Source organism: Neomonachus schauinslandi, chromosome 12, assembly GCF_002201575.2.
Source record: "Neomonachus schauinslandi chromosome 12, ASM220157v2, whole genome shotgun sequence".
Taxonomy (NCBI): domain Eukaryota; kingdom Metazoa; phylum Chordata; class Mammalia; order Carnivora; family Phocidae; genus Neomonachus; species Neomonachus schauinslandi.
The window spans coordinates 55,791,506-55,815,831 of record NC_058414.1 but is presented as its reverse complement, the minus strand read 5'-3'; the positions used below and the strand labels follow the sequence as shown (position 1 = coordinate 55,815,831).

General features: G+C 41.5%; 1 pseudogene; it reads right to left on the bottom strand.

Annotated features, from left to right (window-relative positions):
• Positions 1–466: 466 nt before the first annotated feature.
• LOC110579913 lies at positions 467–2,700 on the bottom strand (annotated as a pseudogene).
• Positions 2,701–24,326: the final 21,626 nt, after the last annotated feature.

Sequence of the window (24,326 nt, the reverse complement as noted above, 5' to 3'; positions counted from 1 at the left end):
GCACAGAAGACAGACAACATTAAAAACATATACTTGCATGTAAGACAACCCAGAAAAGTATAGTGAATGGATGGATCTGCTGTATGATAAAAATGCCACAAACACCATTTAGTTGCTGTCAGTAAGACATTTACTTGTTTAAAAAAATCCAAATGCTGCCATTGTCCAGAAAAATGTAACAGGTTTATTTATAATTGTTATAAAGTTGAACAGCTGAAACGTGTTCACTGGAACATTTTGACTTGCATTAATGCTTTATGTCCCCGCATTTATATTAAAAATTCACACCCAAATGAAAATGGAAAAACTGCCAACACCTGATTTCTGTCCCTTATTTTTCCACTTGCAGTCATATACTTAGGTACCTCTTGACCCTGTGGAAAAAAAATAACGTTCAGAACCACAAGTAACAGGGAGAATTTCTTTTCTTTTTAAAGAATGAAATGTTTTGCATCGTAGTGGATTCTTAAGCACGTTCTGCACGTATGCAGCACGCTAGATGGATGTCTTCTGGCATAATTGTGACACGTTTGGCATGGATAGCGCACAGGCTGGTGTCTTCAAAGAGGCCCACCAGAGAGGCCTCGCTTGCCTCCTGCCAAGCACCAATAGCTGCCCCTCTGGAAGCACAGATCTGTTTTGAAGTCCTGAGCAATTTCTTGCACCAGACGCTGGAAAGGAAGTTTGCAGATCAGAAGTTGAGCGGACTTCTGCTAACGTCTCATTTCACGGAGTGCCACAGTCCCGGGCCCGTAACGACGAGGTTTCTTCACCCCTCCAATAGAGGGCGCACTCTTGCGGGCGGCTTTTGTAGCCAGTTGCATCCTCGGTGCTTTACCACCGGTCGATTTGCCGGCGGCAGTCTGTGCTTCCTAGGAGCCGTGGTACAGAGACCTCCTTACTTACCACCCTTCTCCTTCGGCGCTCGGCGGGCTACAGGCGGGGCGGCGGCGGCTGCAAACACAATTGAAAGCATAACATTTACTTTTTAAAAATTACCTTAAGTAGAGCCGTATGAATTTAGCAACGAATATATGACACTCTGTATTTACACTTTTTTAAAAGTCCTGTGTTTTTTGCAAAATTGATCAAGATTTGCCACTGTTGTCTTTGCTCAGGACTGATATTCCCCATAGCTCCCGGTTTCACTACCACTAATTATACATGGGTTGTGGATGATTCTGCTGTTCCCTATGGCATGAAGACAGAAAAGGCTCCAGGGGTGAGAAAGCACATCTCAGATTCTTCATCCTTTTCCCCTGTGCTTTCTCTCACAAGTGCTTTTGCCTGGCATCTCAAGATTTAGAAACTCACTACCCGGTAGAAAAAGTAACACCCACCACCAATTCAACAATTAATTCAGAGCCACCCACTGAGTGAATCATAGCATTTCTAGCAGTTTCATTCAATGGGGCTTCACCTCTGGCTTGAGCTAATAGCTGGGAGGGAGTCCAAGAAGAGAATGAAGAAAGGAAAGGAAGATTTCCTTGCAAGGACTGCCAGGCAGGGTCAATGCATCCTTAAAATTGCTCATTTAAAATGATTAGTATTTGAAGAGAAAAATGTCTGATTCTTCCTCTTTTTTTACCATTCTGAAATTTTTAGTCTGGGCTCTTTATTCCTCTCCTTTTAGATCCATGAAACACCACACATTTATCCAGAGGAGGCTGGGACACGGGTCAAAGCTGACGGCCTGCTTCGGGCATATTGGACACCAGCTCTAAGTCCAATGTGCCTGATCAGCCGCAGCAGCTTCAGCTTAAGTGAGGGGCATCTTCTAAATCAGGGCTTCCTGAGGGCACAGGAGAAACCAAGGATAAAGATAGTCCCTTTTTCAAGGCCTCTTTCTGAGCGTATTAGAAATGTCTGAAACGGAGACAGGCTCGGGTGCTCTTAGATTTAAGGCCCGGTGCCCTCTCTGGTCTCAAGGAGATCCTTAAAAATGGGCCATTAGCGGAGAGTACTTGCAAGGCTCCAGGGGGAAAGGCACTCCAAGTAAAAAGGATTATGCTACTTAACAGGCACATTTTGCACATTCCAAGAGGCTGGGGGTGAGGAGGGAGCATTGCTGAGTGCCTCGGTTGCATGTATTATGGCATATAAATGTCACTGTAGTCAGGTTACAGCTGGCAAAGCCTGAATTAGACCCACATGCATTAGCTATTGGAATTGTTTGGAGTCCCTGAGCAGAAAATAAAGTGCTCCCTGGGCGTATGGATGTTGGAAACAGTGATGGGTGAAATCAGTTGAAGGCTCTGAGTTGGTGGGTGGGAAGGGTCCCTAACCTGTGGCAGATACAGTTAGGCTGCAGGTGGCACACTTCAGAGGGGGTGTTGCCCCATCCCATGACAGGGAAGGCGAACTAGTGTATTTACAGCGCTCAGCAACTTCAGGATCTCTTCTCTTCCTAGTGCAGCAATTTTCTGTATATGGTCTCTGGAGCTAGACTGCCTGTATTTGAATTAAGGTTTCATTATTACAGCTTTTCTATCTCCGATAATGGAACAATCTAGTTTCTTCATGTTGGTTTTGATAATGTGTTACTTGAACTTGCTCAGCAAATGAAGCTTGCTTCCTGTCCTCTAGAAACACACTGAAATGCAACACTTACCTTAACATCTTTGCCAAAGACTTGATCAAAAAGACGCAATGCTCTGTGACCTTGGCGAGTCTTTGAGCCTGTCTCGTTGTAAGAACCATGTTAATAATACTACGGTTGTTGTGAGACTATAACAGGACTATATTTTTTTAATCTAGAAAAACAAAATGTCCTCTAAAAGTTGCTGGAAGTCTACTGTCCCTAGAAGTAGGGGAGCCACCCATACACCTTTGGAGATTTCCTTTGTGTTGAGAAAAATACCAGAATGGACACCTTCAGTAATGAAAGGTAAATATCCAGTACAAATACATATAAACATTGCATATACCAATGCATTTAATCTTCCAACATTGGGAATATAAGTTCTATTTAACAAATATTTATATAGCACTTACTATGTACCGGGTATTAATCTAAGTGCTTTGCAAATTTAACCCATTTAATCTTCATAACAACGCATATGACAATGTGAACTAAAATTACTTGCTCAGAGTCACACAGCTATTAGAGAGTAGAGCCAGGATTCATACTCAGGTAGTCTAGCATCGGAGTCTGTGCACCTGATCACTATGCCAGGCCCCCGACCCTGAGTGTGGTGTTTGCACCATAGCCTAGCGTCTAGGAAAGCGCCTGGACCACAGCAGGCAATCAAATATACTGAAAGGATGGATATAAGCCTGACTGCCTGCACCATTCTAGAACACTCTGCATAATGACAAATTCAATCCTCTCAACAACCCTGTAATATATAAGTACTATTATTAGAGTGAGCATATAATTTATCACCAGAATCAGGACACTATTACTAATTATAGCCAAATAACAAACATAAGACAGGACTGTCGCAAACTAGGACATATGATGACCTGAATTATTATTATTATTACTATTACTATTATTATTACACCAGTGATGAAACTGAAGCACAGGGAAGTCAATTAATTTGTCTAAGATCACACACGGGTAAGTGATGGTGTCAGGATTGGAAGCCCAATATTCAGATTCTAGAGTCTTCAGTAGTGACTCTGCCACAGGGAAGTGAGACAGAGGTGGAGTGTTTTCCTTAATGTCACACAGACAGTCCCAGACCCCATGCTATTTCTATTCATATACTCCCTCTTCTAAGGTATTTGTACCAGAGATAATTCCTGAGTCTCATTTGTCCTCCAAACCACCTTTGAAAAAAAAAAGTTCTCTCCAGGAAACAAACATACTCCTACATGGGGATTTGCTTTGCTAAAACTTTGGGGAAACACTCAAGTGATATTTATTAAGTTTTCATTTATAGATTTTTGGATTTCCAGACATCTTTCTGTTATTGATTTCTAGTTGAATTCCATTATGGTCAGAGAGCACACTTGGTATGATTTCAGTTCTTTTATTTTTTATTGTATTTTATTTTTTTTAAAGATTTTTATTTATTTATTTATTTCAGAGAGAGAGAGAGAGAGAGAAACAGCATGAGAGGGGAGAGAGTCAGAGGGAGAAGCAGGCTCCCCACTGAGCCAGGAGCCCGATGTGGGACTCAATCCCAGGACTCCGGGACCATGACCTGAGCCGAAGGCAGTCGCTTAACCAACTGAGCCACCCAGGCGCCCTTCAGTTCTTTTAAATGTGTTAAGATTCTTCTGGCCCAGATAATGGTTTATCTTGGTGAATATTTCTTGTGACTTGAAAAGATTGTGTATTCTGTTAGGATTGGGGAAGAGTTTTCTCTCTCGGGTAATTCCATCAACTCTTGCTTCATGCAATCTGAAGCCCTATAATTAGGTACATACACAGTTATGATTGTTATGTTGTCTTGGTGAATTAATCTTTTATCATTGTATAGTATCACTCCTTGGTAGTATCCCTTCTTCTGAAATTTACTTTGTCTGATATCGGTGTAAGTTCTCAAGCTTTCTTTTGATTAGTGTTTGCATGGTATATCTTTATCCGTCCTTTACTTTTAACCTATGTATGTGTCATATTTAAAATGGGTTTCTCGTAAATAGCATATAATTGGGTCTTGTTTATTCAATCTGACAGTATTAATTAATATGTTCAGGCCATTTATATTTAATGTAATTATTTACATGTTTTTCATTTCTCTGTTCCTCTTTTCTGCCTTCTTTTGGATTATTAGAAACATTTTTTTTGTACTCCATTTTAACTTATCTATTGGCTTTTTGACTATATCTGTTCATATTTTTCCCCTTTAATAATTGCTCTAGAATTATATATACATTTTTAAACGTATGCAATTTAGAGTTAATATTTACCAGTCTAAGTAAAATATAGAAGCCTTGTAACTATATATATATATATAATATATATATATACTTCTTTTAACTCCCCTTCAATTGACCTTTATGTTATAGTTGTCATTTCTAATACATGCGTATATATTGAAAACCCCACCAGATAATGTTATAATTTTTGGTTTCAACAGTCACACATATTCCAAAGAACTCAAGAAGAAAAAAAATGATCTTTTATGTTTATATATAATATATTTCATATTTATATGAACAGATAGTTACCATTTGTGTTGCTCTTTTCACTCCTGAAGATACATATTTCCTTCTGGGATCCCTTCTCTTCAGCCCAAAGAACTTCTTCTCACAATTGTTTTAGAGTAGGGCTGCTGGAGACAAATTCCATTAGTTTTTCTCCTTTGAGAATGTGTTTTATTTCAGCTTCATTGTGGAAGGTAATTTTTTCAGGCTATAAAGTTCTAGGTTGACAATTCTTTTCTTTGATCACTTTAAATATGTTCCTCCATTGTCTGTGGCTTCTGATGAGAAAAACTTCTTGGTTTTCTGATGAGAATCCTATATTGATCCCCCCTGTATGTAATGTGTCCTTTTTCTCTAGCTGCTTTTAAGATTTTTTTTTTTCTTTTTTACAGCAATTTGACTATGAAGTGTCTAGGAATGGTTGTGTGTTAATTTATCCTGTTTGGGGATGGCTGAGCTTATTGAATCTCTAAATGTATGTCTTTCACCAATTCTGAGTTTTCAGCCATCTCTTTCCTTCAAAATTTTTGTCTAAGCCAAATGTTTCACCTCTTCTTCTGGGACTTCAAGGAAACATGTGTTCAACCTTTTGACAGGTTTCTGAATCTGTTTAATTTTTTTTCAGTCTTTTTTTCCTCTGCTCTTTAGAGTAGATAATTTCTATTGATGTACTTTCAAGTTCACCGGTTCTTTTCTCCATCCTGACATTAAGCATATCCAGTGAATTTTTAATTTCTGATACTATATTTTTTAGTTCTGAGGTTTACATGGCTTCTGTATCTCTGCTGAGGACTTTTATTTTTCCATACATTTCAAGTATGTTTACTTTAACTCATGCTTATGCTCATGGAACATAGTTATAATAGCTGCGTTAGCCCAGTCAGGTTGACTGGATAAATAAACTTTGTCTCATTTAAGTTTCCGTAATTTGTAATCCCTTTGTTATAGCAACTAAACTTATATCCAAACAAATATATCCATTGACTTGAAGAGATATATATGAAATATAATTAAGTGGAAAAAAAAATCAAATTGTTGGGCAATATGTACACTATGATCCTATATTTGTAAATATCAAACCACAAAGTAACCTATACATATTTGTGCATATTTATAAGGTTCTACATCAACTATTAACTTCAGTTACCTCAGGTGTGAAGAATGGAGAAAAGTTGGAGAGGATTAATATTTGGTTTTATACATTTGGCTTGTACTTTTAATGAACAAATATTACTTTTGTAACTAAGTTAAACATTAAAAATTTGTATTTGATTATAAATTAGTAATTAGCAATTATTCTTTATTATTTGTTATTACTTAGTAATTTTTTAAATAAAACATTAAAAATTCTTTTTTAGGTCCTGATATGCTCTATAAGTGAGGCCCCCAATGAAGAAGGTCATGGATGATACAGAGATAGTGAGTAGATTCTCTAAAGAGCTTGGTAGGGGCGCCTGGGTGGCTCAGTTGGTTAAGCGACTGCCTTCGGCTCAGGTCATGATCCTGGAGTTCCGGGATCGAGTCCCACATCGGGCTCCCTGCTCAGCAGGGAGTCTGCTTCTCCCTCTGACCCTCCTCCCTCTCATGCTCTCTGTCTCTCATTCTCTGTCTCACAAATAAATTTTAAAAATCTTAAATAAAAAAAAAAAAGAGCTTGGTAGAATGAAAAAGGCTGGAGCAGTTCCTGGAGCCATTAGTTCAGGTCTTCAAGCCCTATACCAAAGAGGTCAGAAGGAAATGCTGGTCATACTCTTCTCAGCCTATGTTTTCCCAATGCCAGAACCATCTTGGGCACTGAGTCCACCTCAGTGATAAGGGGAAATAATCCTCAATAGAGAGCAATTAGCCTGGATAATGGAAAGAAATGTGCTAATATTTTGGAAGAAGAGAGGAGAGGATATGTGGCTGTGATGGGCAACTATCATGTAACAAAATAACCTCTGAGCTTGGAGTCAAAAGATCTAGCATCAAATCCCAGCTGCCAATTATCATCTGTACAAACTTGGGCAATTGCTTAACCTATCTTAACCTCAGCCTCTTTACCTCTTAAATGGGAATAATTACACCCATCATATAAAGTTGTGAAAATTAAATAAGACACGAGAGCCCACAATGTTGGTTTGTTGAGGTTGCTCTTTGTTCACATAAGTCTTGCCATTGAAATTAATGGTTATTAATAAGATTGTTCCATTTCCTGTTTGATGACAATCCAAATAGCTTCATAGACATAGGTTTAATCATAAGGAATTCATGGACATGGTTGTATTTTGAAATGAAGTTTCACAGGCATTTATTTTTTATTTTTATTTTTGAAGATTTTGTTTATTTATTTGAAGAGAGAGAGAGCACAAGCAGGGGCAACAGAGAGAGAGAAGCAGGCTCTCCCCTGAGCAGAGAGCCCAACTCGGGGACTCAATCCAGGAACCCTGTGATCATGACCTGAGCCGAAGGCAGACACGTAACCCACTGAGTCACCCAGGAGCCCCTCATAGGCATTTAAAAACATTACTTACTTTTCATGCATCCATTATGCAGACTCTTGGACAAATGTAATATTGGACAAATCATTGAACCTCAATTTCTTCTTCCGTAATTCGGGACTAATATTTTCTGCCCTACTTATCGCATAGGATCACTGCATTTCTAAGTATGATATGCAGTTTATGAAAGACATTTGTAACATGAAAATGCTAAACAAAGATAAGATGTTAGTTTTTAGGGGTGCCTGGGTGGCTCAGTCGGTTAAGTGTCTGCCTTCGGCTCAGGTCATGATCTCAGAGTCCTGGGATTGAGTCCCACATTGGGCTCCTTGCTCAGCAGGGAATTTGCTTCTCCTTCTGCTTCTGCCCCCTGCCCCTGCTTGTGCTCTCTCTCTCACTCACTCTCTCTCGAATAAATAAATAAAATCTTTTAAAAAAAAAGGTGTTGGTTTTTAAATTTTTTAGAAGTTTTGTTTTTATTTTTTAAGTAATCTCTATACCCAGCGTGAGGCTCAAAGTCACGACCCAGAGATCAAGAGTCACACACTCTTCCAACTGAGCCAAGCAGGCACCCTGAGATGTTAGTTTTAAAAATAGTATTTTAGGGGCGCCTGGTGGCTCAGTCGTTAAGTGTCTGCCTTGGCTCAGGTCATGATCCCAGGGTCCTGGGATCAAGTCCCGCATCGGGCTCCCTCCTCGGCGGGAAGCCTACTCTCCCTCTCCCACTCCCACTGCTTGTGTTCCTGCTCTCACTATCTCTGTCTCTGTCAAATAAATAAATAAAATCTTTAAAAAAATAAATAAAATTGGGCGCCTGGGTGGCTCAGTTGGTTAAGCGACTGCCTTCGGCTCGGGTCATGATCCTGGAGTCCCGGGATCGAGTCCCGCATCGGGCTCCCTGCTCGGCAGGGAGTCTGCTTCTCCCTCTGACCCTCCTCCCTCTCATGCTCTCTGTCTCTCATTCTCTCTGTCTCAAATAAATAAATAAAAAAATCTTAAAAAAGAAAAAATAAATAAATAAATAAATAAAATAAAAATAGTATTTTATTTTTATCACAAAGAAAACAGGAAAATAAAAGTAAAAAAAAGAAAAAAATCACTTAAATTTTCTAACAAACACAACTGCCATTAATATTTAATTGATTTCCTTTATGTTATTTTTCAATACATAATATTTTTTAAATAATTTTAATCATATTCAATTTATAATTCTACATCCTTTCACTTGTTTTATAATAAGCACTTTCTATGACATTATATATAATTGTAAAATTTTCTTTTTTTTAAAGATTTTATTTATTTATTTGACAGAGAGAGCATAAGTAAGCAGAGCTGCAGGCAGAGGGAGAAGAAGAGGGAGGAGCAGACTCCCCGCTGAGCAGAGAGCATTGAGAGCTCAATGTGGGGTTCCATCCCAGGACTCTGGGACCATGACCTGATCTGAAGGCAGACATTTAACTGACTGTTACCTATTTTTCTCAAGGGAAGTATTGTCAGCATCTTTGTGTACCTTCCCAGAACACAGACTATGAGTTTGTTCTTCAGAAGGGAATTTGTAATGTTTGCAATTTTCCTATGAAGAATGTCTCTATTAAAAGACTGTACTGGTTATTTAAAAAAATATTTCTATTAAGGAAAAAAAATCTCACCCATCGTGTCTGAGAGTTAAGACTGAGTGCTTCTAGTTCACATTTTCTGTCCCAAAGAAAGCAATGAAAGCCTTCAGAACACCTTCCCTTTTTGGAACAGTCGCCTGCTCCCCTTGGCAGATTCGGTGGCCTGGAGTGGGGACAGCCCCATCCCTTTGTGACCCGCCCCCATATGCCCGGGGTTCTGGTGCTCTGGACTGTTTGGATAATTAAGACACGCCCCTTCAGGCAGAGGTGCCGAAGCAGTACAGATGACCTCGGGGTCACGTTCAGTCTTGGATTTTGTCAACAAAAAAAGGACGGTAGCATCCTTTGTCCATCCTGTGTCTCAGAGTGTCCTGACACTCTAGTTTCTTCATAAATAATAATGACAATGATGAAGGGTCTGTCCCAGGCAATCAAGACACCTTCAATTTTGACAGATCATAAAACAGTCTTTTCTAAAACCACTAAGACTTGTTTTCTGTCTTGAGTTATACAGATGATTGAAACTCTGGCCAATGGCAAGCTGGTCCCTCCCTCATTTTTTCCCAACTTCCTTAAGCAAAACCAACAGTCAGCATATATCACAAGTTTCCTGCAAGAAGCTGATTACTCTGATTAGTTCCCCCCCCCCCAAGTTGTCACAGGAAGCATGGTTATCACAGGAAATTTCATAGCTGAATTCTGTCTTCAAAAATTTATTTAAATCAAGCATTTGTGGTTTCCAACAGTGACAGTAGGAAGTGGGGTAACCCAAGCTCTCTCTACCCAACCGCATCATGGTATTAATGCCCTTTGTTCCAAATCATGAAAATGGGCTGGTGGACCCTCCCAGTGGCAAATCAGGGGGATCAAATTCTGAACTTGGGACATGGCTAAGACATCACTGTCCCCTAGATCAATGTATTTTATCAAGGAACTATCATACCCTCCTTTTTAAAAAGCATATGCCTTAAAAGATTATTAAAATGGCAAATTGTATGTTATATATTTTACCAGAATAAAAAAAGTCATATTGGACAAAAAGCTTTACCCGGAAGTTCCTGTTCCCAGATGAATAGAATATCAAAGAAAGAACTTTAGAGATCCCCTAAACATTTTGTTTGTTAAAGAAACAAGCAAACAAACAAAAATTTTGATTGTTAAGCACTTACTCTATTCATTTATACCCTAACTTATTTCATAAAGAGTTTAAGGGCAACTTAAAAACTACATAAAATATAGTAAGGCAATATATATATATATATATTTTAAAGATTTTATTTATTTATTTGAGAGATAGCAAGAGCAGGAACACAAGCAAGGGGGAGTGGGAGAGGGAGAAGCAGGCTTCCTGCGGAGTGGGGAGCCCAATGCGGGGCTCGATCCCAGGACCCTGGGATCATGACCTGAGCCGAAGGCAGACGATTAACCGACTAAGCCCCCCAGGTGCCCCCAGTAAGGCAATATAAAATAGAATTAACATAAGAACTTTTAGGGAAAAAAAGATAGAAACCATGATAATTTTCAAAGATTATTTTCAAAATAATTTGGTAACTTCAAAAATGATATTTTCAAAGTAAGGTAGAATCATGACATAAATACAGTTATAAAGTGAAAATGTGTTATTTTATTCATGAAATTGGGAAGAGTCTCACAACCAGTTTAAAGGAGAAGTTGAAAAAATGAAATATCTTTAAAGTAGGAATATTGAAATGAATGCACAAATAGAGGCAAAACTGACCCCTTTCACTGTAGGAGAAGGAAGTCAATTGAATCTCTACTAGACTGGATGGAATTTGCATGTCTATACACAGGAATTATTCTGCATTGTTCTCAGTAATCTATAATTTACAAAGTTACAAAATGGCTTCCATGTCACTGGAATCACATAACATCCAGAGGGGTGTCCTCTAGAGTACAAACAATGTATAATTTCCAACCAAACACAAATTTTTCCTTACACATTCAAAGTGCCAAGAACGAAGCTCATACGAAAATACATACCAGGCTGGAATAGGATGGGAAGAAATTTGTTTTCACAAAGTACTTGAAAACCAAATGACCGCAAATCTACAGTTACTGGCACTTTGCCTCATGGTTTTTGGTTGTTCTGTTTGTTTGTTTTTTGCCTCAGAATCCAAATGAGAAGTTGATTTGTAAACCCAATCCATGAATTTTATTTCTCTCCTAATCCCTGTAATATCCCATATGTGTCGTGATCTTTTGTGGTAGTATTATGGTAAATACTTCAGGGTAGAAACATTTTTTCAGCTGTGTTTCTCCCTTTATCATCTTGAATGTTTTCATCTATTTGCCCAGTTTATTCTTTTCATTATTTAAAATAAAGACTGAGAATGTGATGTGCCTTGACACTAATGAACTTGCATGAGCTCTTGCATTTGGGGAATTGTAGATTCTTGAGGACATTCAGCAGCATCAAGCTATTGGCAGAAAAGATGAAATTTAAACCTGCCTTTAACACTGGGGCCTGCGTGGCTCAGTCAGTTAAGGGACCGACTCTTGATTTCGGTTCAGGTCATGATCTCAGGGTCCTGGGATTGAGCCCCCAGTCGAGCTCCATCCTGGGCATGAGCCTGCCTAAGATTCTCTCTCTCCCTTTGCCCCCTCCTTGCCCCGCTCGTTCATGTGTGCTCTCTCAAATAAATAAATCTATCTTTAAAAAAATAAAATAAAACTCACTGTAGCCATCTTCTAGGGGTCTTGGGAGAAGCTATAAATTAAGAGTCAACAAAAATTCATTGGACGTGAGCCCCAGCAACTGCCCTTACACCATAGTTCAAAGTCGTAAGGTGAGACCTTCTGTTGGCTAGAGTCTACTCCAACCCTCCCTTCAGTTTATTCAGCAAAACAATTATATGTAACAGACCAAACCACTCCTCAGAAAATTCAGGTCAGGGGAGAACCCAACACCCCAAAATTACTCAAAGAGCATTTAAGCTCAGAAGATGAATAGTTTGTCCTTGTTACTCAAATTACTGATCAGCACGGGAGTTTTGACCTGCTCCGTTTCCGACCTGGGCCGGTTCACCCCTCCTTAGGCAACCTGGTGGTCCCCCGCTCCCGGGAGGTCACCATATTGATGCCGAACTTAGTGCGGACACCCGATCGGCATAGCGCACTACAGCCCAGAACTCCTGGGCTCAAGCGATCCTCCTGCCTCAGCCTCCCGAGTAGCTGGGACTACAGGCGCGCGCCACCGCGCCCGGCCTTGTTACTCAAATTAAATTATGACTCTGGACCCCCATCCTATCCACCAGGCAAGTAGATTTTTCCCTTTTCTGGAGACGTCCCTCCTCGGACCACTTCAAGAAACTTTAGGGATGTTTATTTAATACAATACAGTTGCAACCATCCTGAGGAAGAAAAAAAGGGAAAACTGGCTTGTCAGAAATTCAATTCTTTTTAGCTGGTGCTATTTACTGCCACTAGGTGTCGCTATTGAAACCTGAGGTATCCACCCAACAATGGTCCAATTCACTTTTTCTTGTTGTGTTAAGATTTAAAAAAAAAGATTGAAGAATGTAAATTTAAATGTAAAATCCTGTTGTTAAATGTCAAGATATAATGAGGTAATAATTTACAAGAGAAATTTGAACATCCAAGTACATGTATTACCTGTTGTTGTCATCTATCTGCTCCAGATCTGGGACCCTTTCCAATTTACACCCCAGGTATTAGTGAAGCCGTTGAGGAAGGAAGGGAGCATACATCCTGGAATCCCAAAGCTTTGAGTAACTGGGCTATTTGTTTTGGGATTCATCCGGACTCTTGCATCATCACTTTTTTTCTGTTCTACTGAATCATTCCTATCAGCAAATAAACATGCTACAATATCTCCCATTTTTTAAAAAAGTCCACCCTTTGGCCCCAGATCACCTCCAGTTTGTCTGATTTCTCTGCTTCTATTCAGAGGAAAATTCAAGAGTTGATTATATTCACAGTCTCTACTTGCTCTCCTCCCATTTTCTTTCCCATCAGGTTTTATTCCCACTATGTGCCCTGAAAAACTCTTTTCCCTCATGTTGCCAAATCCAATGTTGGGTTGACTCACAGTCTTCATCAATCTTGATTGTAATTGCCAGGGTTGGTCACGCTCTACTTCTTGCTGAAACCCTCTCATCTCTGGATTGCACTCTTCTGACTTGCCTCCGACTTCCCTGGCTTCTCATTAGTCTTGGCTGAACTCCCCCTCACCTTCATGATACCTCACTGGGGAGAGCTGGGCCATGGACATCTTCTTTAGCCAAGCCCACTCCCTACGTGATCTCGCCCAGCCCAGTGGCTTTGGATGCCATCTATACACTATGATTCCCAAATTAACATCTCATCCCTGACCTCTCCTTCAGCCCCAGCCTCCATATTTAGCTGCCCATTTGACATCTCCACTGTCATCTAACAGTGTCTCAAGTTTAGCCTATCAATAACTCTTACCTTTCCCTTCAAAGCCTGCTCCTCCTCAAGTCTTACCCATTTACATAAAAAGCATCTGTATTTACCCAGTTGCTCAGGTCAAACACTGTAGAGTCATTCTATACTCTTTTCTCCCAGATTCCATCACCAAATTCAACCCAACCCAACAGCAACTCCTATTGGCTTCAGCTTCAAAAAAGATAATTTCTCACCATCCCTGACGTGTTTTTTTTTTTTTTTTGGAGTAGTGTTGTTGGGGTCCAGAGCCGACAGCCAAGAAAGAATTCTTGAGACATCTTTGGTGCAAAAAGATGGTTTTATTAAACCCTGGGGACAGGACCCGTGGGCAGAAAGAGCGGCACTGGGGTCATGAGTAGTCCATTATAGACTTTCAAGTTGGGAGGGAGTTAGGGACAGAACAAACTTCCCAGGTATTTTGGAAACAAGTTTTCAAGGACCCTGAGGGGCCTAGCTATTGTGAGGAAAGGTCATTTATTACTGTTTAGTAAACTCTCAGTCATGAGACCCTTCAGATATATATCAGTGGGCTATATGCTTGGAGGATGATTCCTAACATGTCTCTTGGAGGGGGTGGGGGGGAGATAAAGAAAAAGGGAGCTTCCAAAGGAATTTCTATATGTTAAAGTAGACTTACAGAATCCTGGATTGTCTTTTGCCCTCAGCAAGGTATTAACATCGAGGCAGCTGAGTCCCTAGAGGAATGTCACTCTGCCTATTTCAAGGACTTGTCCATCAGCTGTAAGTAGTAAGGAAATTTAATAATTTTTCTTCTGCCTTTGTTTCCCACATTAGTCAGGACTTTGCTGAGGGTTTTATCTCCAGACCAATAGCTGAGATAGAAAGGCCAGTCGATAGATATTTATCACAGCAATGAATGGAAGGGCAGCTGGCTATAAGTGGGGACAGACTGTTGGAATTGGAATTTAAGGCTCTGTCGGGATATACTGATCTGGATTGTTAACCAGAGCATTACCTGGTGGTGACCTATATTGTGCCTGGGCCTCTGAAGCCAGTCAGTCATCTTATGTATTCCCCAGGTACTCTCTTAGCGCCACTCACAAATGTTTACAACATTTATTTACTTACTTATTTTTAACATTCTATTTTTTAGTAATCTCTATACCCAACGTGGGGCTTGAACTCATAACCCCGAGATCAAGAGTCTCATGCTCTACTGACTGAGCCAGCCAGGTGCCCCAAATGCTTCCGACATTTATTTATTTATTTTTAAAGATTTATGTATTTATTTATTTGAGAGAGAGAGAGTGCATGCACAAGCATGATCGGGAGAGGAGCAGAGGGAGAGAGACAAGCAGACTCCAAAGTGAGTGGGATGCAGGGCTTGAGCCCACGACCCTGAGATCATGACCTGAGCTGAAACCAAGAGTTGGAAGCCCAACTGACTGAGCCAGCCAGGCGCCCCAAATGCTTCCAACATTTTAATCCTATCAAAAACTGACACTTCCAACAGCCTACCAGCATCTACGATTAGGACAGCATCTTACAAAACATCCTTACAAAATCAATGAAATTTATTGCGTTTAGATATTTAGTTATTGTTAATAGTCAATTGAAAACCATTTTAATTGATTTTCTTATAAATACAATTGTGTTTGATATGATTTACAAACCCATTGATAATATCCCTTAAACTATCACCCCAAACATTTTCAAAGCTTCCTGTCTGGGGTAAAAATGATCCCTACAAATGGGCCAAACAGTCATCTGCTACCCTTTTTCCATCCACTGTCTGATCATCTGTCTGCTCAGGTCAAACACTGTAGAGTCATTCTATACTCTTTTCTCCCAGATTCCATCACCAAATTCAACCCAACCCAACAGAAACTCCTATTGACGAGGCCGATTTCACCACTGGTATCTGTTGACCCTATCGTCTGATATGATCCCTGGCCATCCAAGTAAAAGGTTTTGATGAGCTGAACCATTGATGAGCTCATAATTGCTGGTCTACCATCATGCCTCTGGGTCCTGGGTCACTCAGGAAAAGAAGTATCTGTCTCCTGGCTCACTCTGGGTGCTCCAGGCCAACACTAGAGTCCTTTAATGACATAGCTCTTCAGGTGTAAACACACACATCATGGCCAGGGTGGCTGGATCTACAGAAGGTTACTGACTGCAGCCCCAGAATGTCCTCAGGAATCTTCTCTACCCTGACCTCTGCATCTTGGGGTTCACAGTTGAGGGAGCCCTTTCTTTTCATCCTCAAGCCTCAATCTGTTTCATATCTGTGACCTTCCTTGGGGTAAGGGAACTTGCCCATTATCACATAACCATCAGTGTTTTTAGGCAATATCAAATAAGCCAAAAAAGCAAAAATGACAAAAAGTACAAACTACTTTTACTTGTTTGAAGAGAGGGAGTCACCATTAACCTACAAATGTGTAACTTTGAAGTAAGGTAGTGTGACCTCATGGCCAGAAGACAAGCAACAAAAATTAACTATTGCACCTAGCTTGTTCTTTTGGAAAACAAGTAAATAAAAATGTAGGTGGTTCTTAACCTTTTAGATTATGCGCTAATTACACAGTTGTTAAAAGGGTAAGGGAAAAAAAATCTCTTGGGTAAAGCTTCCTGCCAGGGGGTGAGATGGCATGAGGTCGGGGGTGGGGGGCAGGAGAAGCAGGACTCTGTCATAAAATGACATTGTGAAGGAGTTGGTGCAATTAAATGTCAATTTGTGCTCTTTGTTCCTGCCTAAGGAGCCTTTAGAAGTCCTTTCTATCCACTTGCTTTGAAACCTTTGCTCTGCTCCTTCCAGTTTAGCACCGCAACATTTTTAAAAGACAGAAGGACAATTTAAAGGGAGGACTGATGTGAACAGATTTTCATGGTGGCCTATTTATGGTGAAAGCCCTTACAATCGCCTAAGGCTACTTTCCCTCAGAATGCTACCAGGATGAATGCATATGCCAGTAACATACTATCTTGATAACTGAGCTTGACATTACAGCTTCAAATCAGAACGTCTCAGTTCTTCAACTTTTTTCTTTTTTTTTTTTCAAAGATTTTATCTATTTATTTGACAGAGAGAGACACAGCGAGAGAGGGAACACAAGCAGGGGGAGTGGGAGAGGGAGAAGCAGGGTTTCCGCTGAGCAGGGAGCCCGATGTGGGGCTTGATCCCAGGACCCTGAGATCATGACCTGAGCCGAAGGCAGACGCTTACGACTGAGCCACCCAGGCGCCCCTCTTCAACTTTTTTTCAAAGTCATTTGCGTTATTCTAGATCCTGTGCAGTTCCATATAACTTTTGGAATCAGTTTGTAGATTTTTTTTTTTTAAGATTTTATCCATTTCTTTGTCAGAGAGAGACAGAGAGAGCACAAGCAGGGGAAGTGGCAGGCAGAGGGAGAGGGAGAAGCAGGCCCCCCAAAGAGCAGGGGGAGTCCGATGTGGGACTGATCCCAGGACCCCGGGATCATGACCTGAGCCGAAGGCAGTCGCTCAACCAACTGAGCCACCCAGGCGCCCCAGTTTGTAGATTTTTGATTGGGATTCTGTTGAAATATTCGATCAACTTGTAGAGAAATGATATGTCAACATTAAGGAGTGTTCCAGTGCATGAATATGGCATCTTCATTTATTTAAGTTTTATCAGTTTATCTTAACAATATTTTAATTTTCAGAGTTTAACTCTTGCACAAATTTTGTTAGATTTACCCCTAAGTATTTCATGGTTTTTTTTTTTAATGTAAAAAGTATTGGGTTTTTTTGTTTTGTTTTGTTTTTTTAACGAATACTACTGGGATGAATGACTGGTATTTAATTATTTACAAAGTACTTTGCCAAAACTTTTATTTATTTTTCTCCACAGCATCCTAATACTGACAGCTTCAGATGGGATAATGCATAGGAAAGATTTTAAGGTATAGATGTTAGTTAGTCGGATGATATTATTATACCATTATTACCATTATTCTTCTTTATATCACTGTGATGGCCTTAATCTTTCCAGAAAGCAGTGGTGGAATAGCTGAGACTTTTCAGAGAAAAAGCTAGCAAATCGAGAACACAGGCATCTTCCTAAAACTGCTCTCTGACGACAATGTATATGACGTAAGAAGACTGAGGAATCTCGTAGAACCCCGGCTTTCACTGAGCATGTGCATGCTGTGCACTGTGTGCAGGGACCCCTTCATCAGCTCCTAGTTCCGGGAAGAAAGGAGGAAGAGAGTCTGGAAGGTTTTTCCATTGTAAGAATCTCTTTGCTGATGTCTGCTGAGTTGCCACTCATGGCCGATTCATCACTAATTTCACCATTAACTTCATCATTAATTTCTTTATCAGTCACGAACCAGCTCATTCCCCATATAGACTGGGTCCTTCGCAGAAATCATCTTCCTCCGGAGTCACCTGTTCCAATGACCCACGTAACCACTAATTGACATCACTGGCGACAGACAACTTGTTATGTCTGTGGTGACACTCTCCTTTGCTCTGGTCACCCAAGCCTCAGTGTCTGTGACTTCCTGCCCACACCCCACACACCTCTCCCCCAGTGCAGCCCCGCTTCCTGGGGTAGTGACTGGCATTTAAACTATCAGAGTGCTTCGGGCTGAACCGTTTAATATTTCACACCCTCTGCTGTCTGTGACTCATTCTATCCAGATAGGCAGCCTGAGCTTTCTCATGCCTCTGGTTTCACTCTGAGCACATTCGAGGCCCCCTGAGGGACCCTTGAATGTCACTCTCTAAGGCCCGTACAGGCACCCCCTTGGTTGCAATGCCTTATGGAGTCACGGAGCAGAAAAGAAACTTCTGCTGCCTTGGGCACAGGAAACCAGCCCCTGACCCTGATACATCTGAGAGGTAGCACCTCCCGCAGCTGGGGGCAGGGCAGAAAGCGAGAGTGCGAGGCATCCTCGGCCCGCAGTCCAGCCAGAGGCTCTCTTCTCTAGGGACCGAGAGGGCTTGGTGGTACTTGGGGGCAGCAGGGCAGGGGCACTCCTCTGCTTTAGCCTGGGTGGAAGCACGTGCTGGGCACCTTCATGCTCTTTGACCCTAGCACTTGCTCTCCGGATCCTTTGGGCTGACATCAGGACTGGAAAGCACAGGAGCCGCAGGGCTGCATCCGTCTCACATGTTTCAAGAGAGGAGTAATAACGCTGTGAAGGCCCTTCGGAGGCGGGAACCCTGCTGCTAGTCCCTCCGGTACATTTTTGTGAATTAGAAAAGGCATCCCTAGTCAATCGTATTGTAATAGCGTTGTATGGGGACAGATGGTAGCGACACTCATAAGCATAGCATAGTATGTAGAGAAGTTGAGTCACTATGTTGTACACCTGAAACTAATGTAATGTGTGTCAACTGAAAATAAAGAAAAGCATCGCTTCCTCAAGGCTCTAGACTGCCATCTGTTGGAAGGTTGTTGTAATGGACATGGGCCCGCGCAGCCAGGGCGGGAAGGAACGGTGCTCTGGAGACTTGCGCAGTGTGGTCAGAGGGGTGGACGAGGGGACAGCAGTGAGGTATGGCTTCAGTGACTTCAGTGGCCTGGGTGAGCCACACAGTCCTGCAGAACTTGCATGTGGGCGACAGCAGTGACAGAGTAAACCCCATCCTGGGGGCCCCCAGCAGATAACAGAGGTGGAGACCTCCAGAAGGTTAGGTGTGCATGGGTCTGACCGAGGCGTGGCTCAGGGCTTGGCCCTAGAGTCACAGGCTTCGCGAGGCTGCGAGCACCTCAGCAGAGGAGGGAGGGAGGTGCCGGGTGCGAGGGAGCACAGGCGGGGTCCGCTGCTGGGGCGCGGCAGTTAGAAATGTGCTCTGCAGCAGGGATGGCGTGAGTTGCCTCAGGTCACCACTGGAACTGAAGGGCTCTGGTGGGGATGCAGGTGGGGTCTGGAGGCCCTATAATTCCTCAGGCTGGGGCTTACGCCAGAGACATGCTATTTGGTTGCTATTATTGTGGCCAGCTGTGCTCCCAGGACCCCGACCGGAGAAACACCTGTTAAGCCATGAACGAAAATGAAAGGGGCCGCCCGCCAAGGAACGGAGGCAGCCTCTAGAAGCTGGAATGCAGCCCTGCTGCCATCTTGATTTTAACTCAGTGAGACCCGTTTTGGATTTCTGACCTCCAAAAATGTAAATTCGTTTTAAGTTGTATAATTTGTTAGAGTACCCATAAAAAACGAACACAGGAGGTATACTTGTCTTCATTTTAAGGTGAGAAAACTGAAACTTGAGCCAGGATCAAAATCTAATTCTCTATGACTTCAAAGGCCACACTTTCCTTATACCCCACTGATGCCCTCTTAAATTTTTATAGCTAATGTCCTTACGGAAATCATCAAATATTTAACTGCTGGGACAACTGGCTTTAGAAAGAATTGCTAATGGCATACTTCTGAATATATCTGCTTGCTACAAATAATTTGTTGACAGAAAAGAAATCATCAGCTGAATCTTGCCTGTAGAGTTCATGAAAAGAAAACCAGAATGCCCAAATTTTTCTGCGGAAGCCCTCAATTCTAAGGAAACTAAAAAAATTATAATTCTTTAGCTGGTTTATTCACTTGGTTGAATTTCTAAATTATTCTATATACACGTAACAGTATATTGGTCATAATAAGATGGACGACATCATTAATCATCAGGGAAATATAAATTAAAACTGTGATGAGATTGCACTATACATCCCTAGGATGGTTAAAATTTAAAAGACTGAGTGTACAAGTGTTGGTGAGGTTGTGGAGAAACTGGAACTCTCAAAATATTATATATCTACCCTATTGCCCACCAATTCAACTCCTAGCAATGTCTTTTAAGATGTGTACATTTGTTAAAATTCATCAAACCATTTGCTTAAAACCTCTATATGTAATTTATATCTCAAGATTTGAAAAACGGGGGTGCCTGAATGGCTCAGTCAGTTAAAGTGTCGCACTCTTGGTTTTGGCTCAGGTCCTGATCTCATGGGTTGCGAGAACTGTCCCACTTCGGGCTCCTCCCTTAGCACAGAGTCTACTTGGATATTCTCTCCCTCTGCCCCTTCCAGTGCTTGCGTGCACGCACGTGCTCTCTCTCTCAAATAAATAAATAAATCTTTAAAAAAAAAATTTTTTTTAAAGAACTAGGGGGTGCCTGGGTGGCTCAGATGGTTAAGTGTCTGCCTTCAGGCTCAGGTCATGATCCCAGGGTCCTGGGATCAAGCCCTGCATCGGGCTCCCTGCTTGGCAGGAAGCCTGCTTCGCCCACTCCCACTCCCCCTGTTTGTGTTCCCTCTCTCGCTGTGTCTCTCTCTGTCAAATAAATAAATAAAATCTTTTAAAAAAATCTATCTATATATATGTATGCGCTATATCTAAATACGGTAAATGCCCATAATCTGAATGTATGTTGCCCATGCTTGCCTTTCTCAAAGATATATTCCTGGAAACTATCTAATATAGAGGATTCAAGTATCCATGCTAACAGATAAAGTTTGGCCGGAATCAGGATTGGGACTAGGACGAAGTGAGTAAAGCACTTATCCCAGATACAAAAATTTTAAGGGAATGCCCCCCCCCGGAAAAAAACCTTCAGTTATCAGCTTAACAATAACCCACAAACCTCGGACCAACTTCTTCAGTCATCAAGATAAATATTTTAATGCAATATCTTAAAAAATCAAAATCAGTACCCAAAAAATCCATTATGAACAAATGCCAAAATTTTAGATAAAGAAGTGCCTTGCTGAGCCATATTAGAGCCTGAGGCAAAAGGAAAACTCAACACTGATCCTATCTTTATTTAAAATTTTGTGTTAAAATGCTATCTTGATGACTGAAGCTTTGGCGCCCCCTTAAATTTTGCACCCAAGACAAGTACCTTACCTGCCTGACCCTAGCCCTGTCCCTGGCTGGGATACTCCTAGATTGTTTAGGACAATATCCCTGACTTGCTTTTAGGTTTAGCAAATGCTGAGGACAGTAAGCTGTCTTCTGTCTATGACACCATCCTTGCCCCTTTTCAGTCTCCTCTTTTAGAGAACGCTTTAGTCATACTAAACCATTGGGAGGTCCCAAATAGTCTTTGCCTTTTCATACCTCTCTCTGGTGTATATGTTAAGCCGGCTGCTTGGGATGCTCTTCCCCCACTGGATAAATTCCCAGTCATTCATCTAATCAACCATCACCTCCTCTTTGAGCCTTCTTTTACATCTCCATTTAGAATTTACTATTTACTTCCTCCTTCCACTTATGTTATAGCACCAAACATACTCCATTGCTACTATTTATTTATTGGTGTATTAGGAACAAATGTTTGTTTTAAATTGGTTCCAGAATACCGTTAGGGAGAGAACTGTCTTTCCATCCTCTCTGAGGGCACAAACCATTTTTACTTAGCTATTAAAGGCAAGGTGACTCCATAACGTCAGAGGATTTGGGGATAGGCACACTTTCATTTCCCCATGGACTGTGAGTTCCCTGAAGACAGGGACGACGTCTTTTTCATCCTCTAGTAGGCATGTGGTGAGCTTTCAACAATATTTGACTAGAACGTGGACTCAGTGTGCTAACACTGCTTCTGTCACCCCAGTCCTACTGGTTGGTGGTGGTAGATGTCCATCAGTGGAACAAAAGTAACAAAACATTACTCTCAAGAGCTATTCAGAGGTGCCTGGGTGGCTCAGTTGGTTAAGCGTCTGCCTTCGGCTCAGGTCATGATCCTGGAGTCCCAGGATCGAGTCCCGCATCGGGCTCCCTGCTCGGCAGGGAGCCTGCTTCTCCTTCTGCCCCTCACCCTGCTTATGCTCTCTCTCTCTCAAATAAATAAATAAAATCTTTTAAAAAAGAGCTGTTCAAAAGACAAATTCTTTTTTTTAAGATTTTTTAAAAATTTATTTTAGAGGAGAGAGTGAGAGTGTGAGAGAGAGAGCACGAGCAGGGGGAGGGGCGGAGGAAGAGGGAGAAGCAGACTCCCCTGCTGAGCAGGGAGCCCAACTCAGGGCTCGATCCCAGGACCCTGGGATCATGACCTGAGCCGAAGGCAGACGCTTAACAGGAAGGTAGCTGGTTAAAGAGAAGCTACCGGGGCGCCCGGTGGCTCAGTTGGTTAAGCAGCTGCCTTCGGCTCAGGTCATGATCCCGGGGTCCTGGGATCGAGCCCCACATCAGGCTCCCTGCTCGGCGGGAAGCCTGCTTCTCCCTCTCCCACTCCCCCTTCTTGTGTTTCCTCTCTTGCTGTCTCTCTGTCAAATAAATAAATAAAATCTTAAAAAATAAAATAAAGAGAAGCTACCAATCTGTGCTAGTTCTCCCTGGACGGGGGCAGAGTTAATTTGAGGTGAAAGGCTTTGGGAGCATAGGAAAATAATCACTGCACTGCTTTCAGTGGAATTCTTAGGACCAAAAACCTATTCTTTGGAGGAAGGAAAGGGTTAGCAGCTAACTATTCTCTTTTTCCCTGAGAAGCCACTGGAAAGAAAGGAAGAAAGGAAGGAAAATAAAGTCAGTTGACTCGATAAAATCTCCTTGTAAATATACTGATACACCTCCTGGAAAGGAAACAAATGGATACTTATTAATGAGAGAGCACTTATCTATGAAAAGCTTTTTAGCAGGATGTACCTGGTCAGTCTAGGATGGCTTATGATAAATGAACCTGGAGTCTAAGGCTTTTTGGAGCATAGCTCCCTGGAAAATGACATGTAAACTATGTAACTATGTGAGTATAAAACTGAGATGTTTTATGACCCAAGTTGTTCTTTTGCTTTAGTGATGACACACATGACTTAGAGGTCTCATATGTTAAATCTGGACCAGAGCAAATTCTAATGTAGCAAGAAAGGACCCAGAGATCTGCTTTCATGGACCAGGGTCTCCAGCATTCCCCTGTCCCTCACAATTACTTGTATTCTTGAAATTATTAGTAACTCTTGTTACTGGGCAAGATCTCTATCTCCTGTGAGTCTGATTTGACAACCTGACCCTTTGTGTTATCTTATCTTGAATATCCAAGTCTTATACACAGTTTATATTTTCTTTGTTTCCCTTAGTTTTTAGAGATAGTGCTTTAGGTGAGGTATTTGTAAAGTCCTTGTGCCTGACACATACTGAAGCACTCAATAGCTATTAGTTTGCCCTCCTTCTTGTTCTTCAGGTATGTAGGCTTGTCTCAGTTATGCTATAGAAAACAGGAGAAAAAGAGGGCCCCATGTGGTAGTGGCATTTGGGATAGAATTGAAAGAGTTCACAAATACAAATGCTCAAGATGAAGGACCTGTTGAATATTTATACAGCCTTCCTTTCCTTTTGGGGGATTTTTCTCCATCAGGAGCTCTGCTCTGCTTGTTCCTAGAGAAAACCCCAAAAGAAGTCCAGAGCACACTCATGGTAAGGCTGTAAAGGTCATGAGTAGAAGGTCAGTGATCACTCAGGCAGGGTGCCATTCCTCATTTAATGCTTCTCAGTGTGGAGCACAACTCTCAGGTCTGCAAGCTCAGATACCTGATTTGTTAAGTGCCTCAAGACAAAATCCATCTTTTAGGGACAGACTCACATTAACTAACCTCACAGAGGCTGAAGTATACAAACACAAGCATGCGTGTATTTATTTATATGAAAAATAGAGGGAACAGGAGACATCCTTGTCCTCTGGCTGGCACATTCTCTATAAGCAGTCTATTTGGAAAACTAGAGTCAGAAGGTCACTTGGTGAGTAGGCATTCATTCCAAAAAAT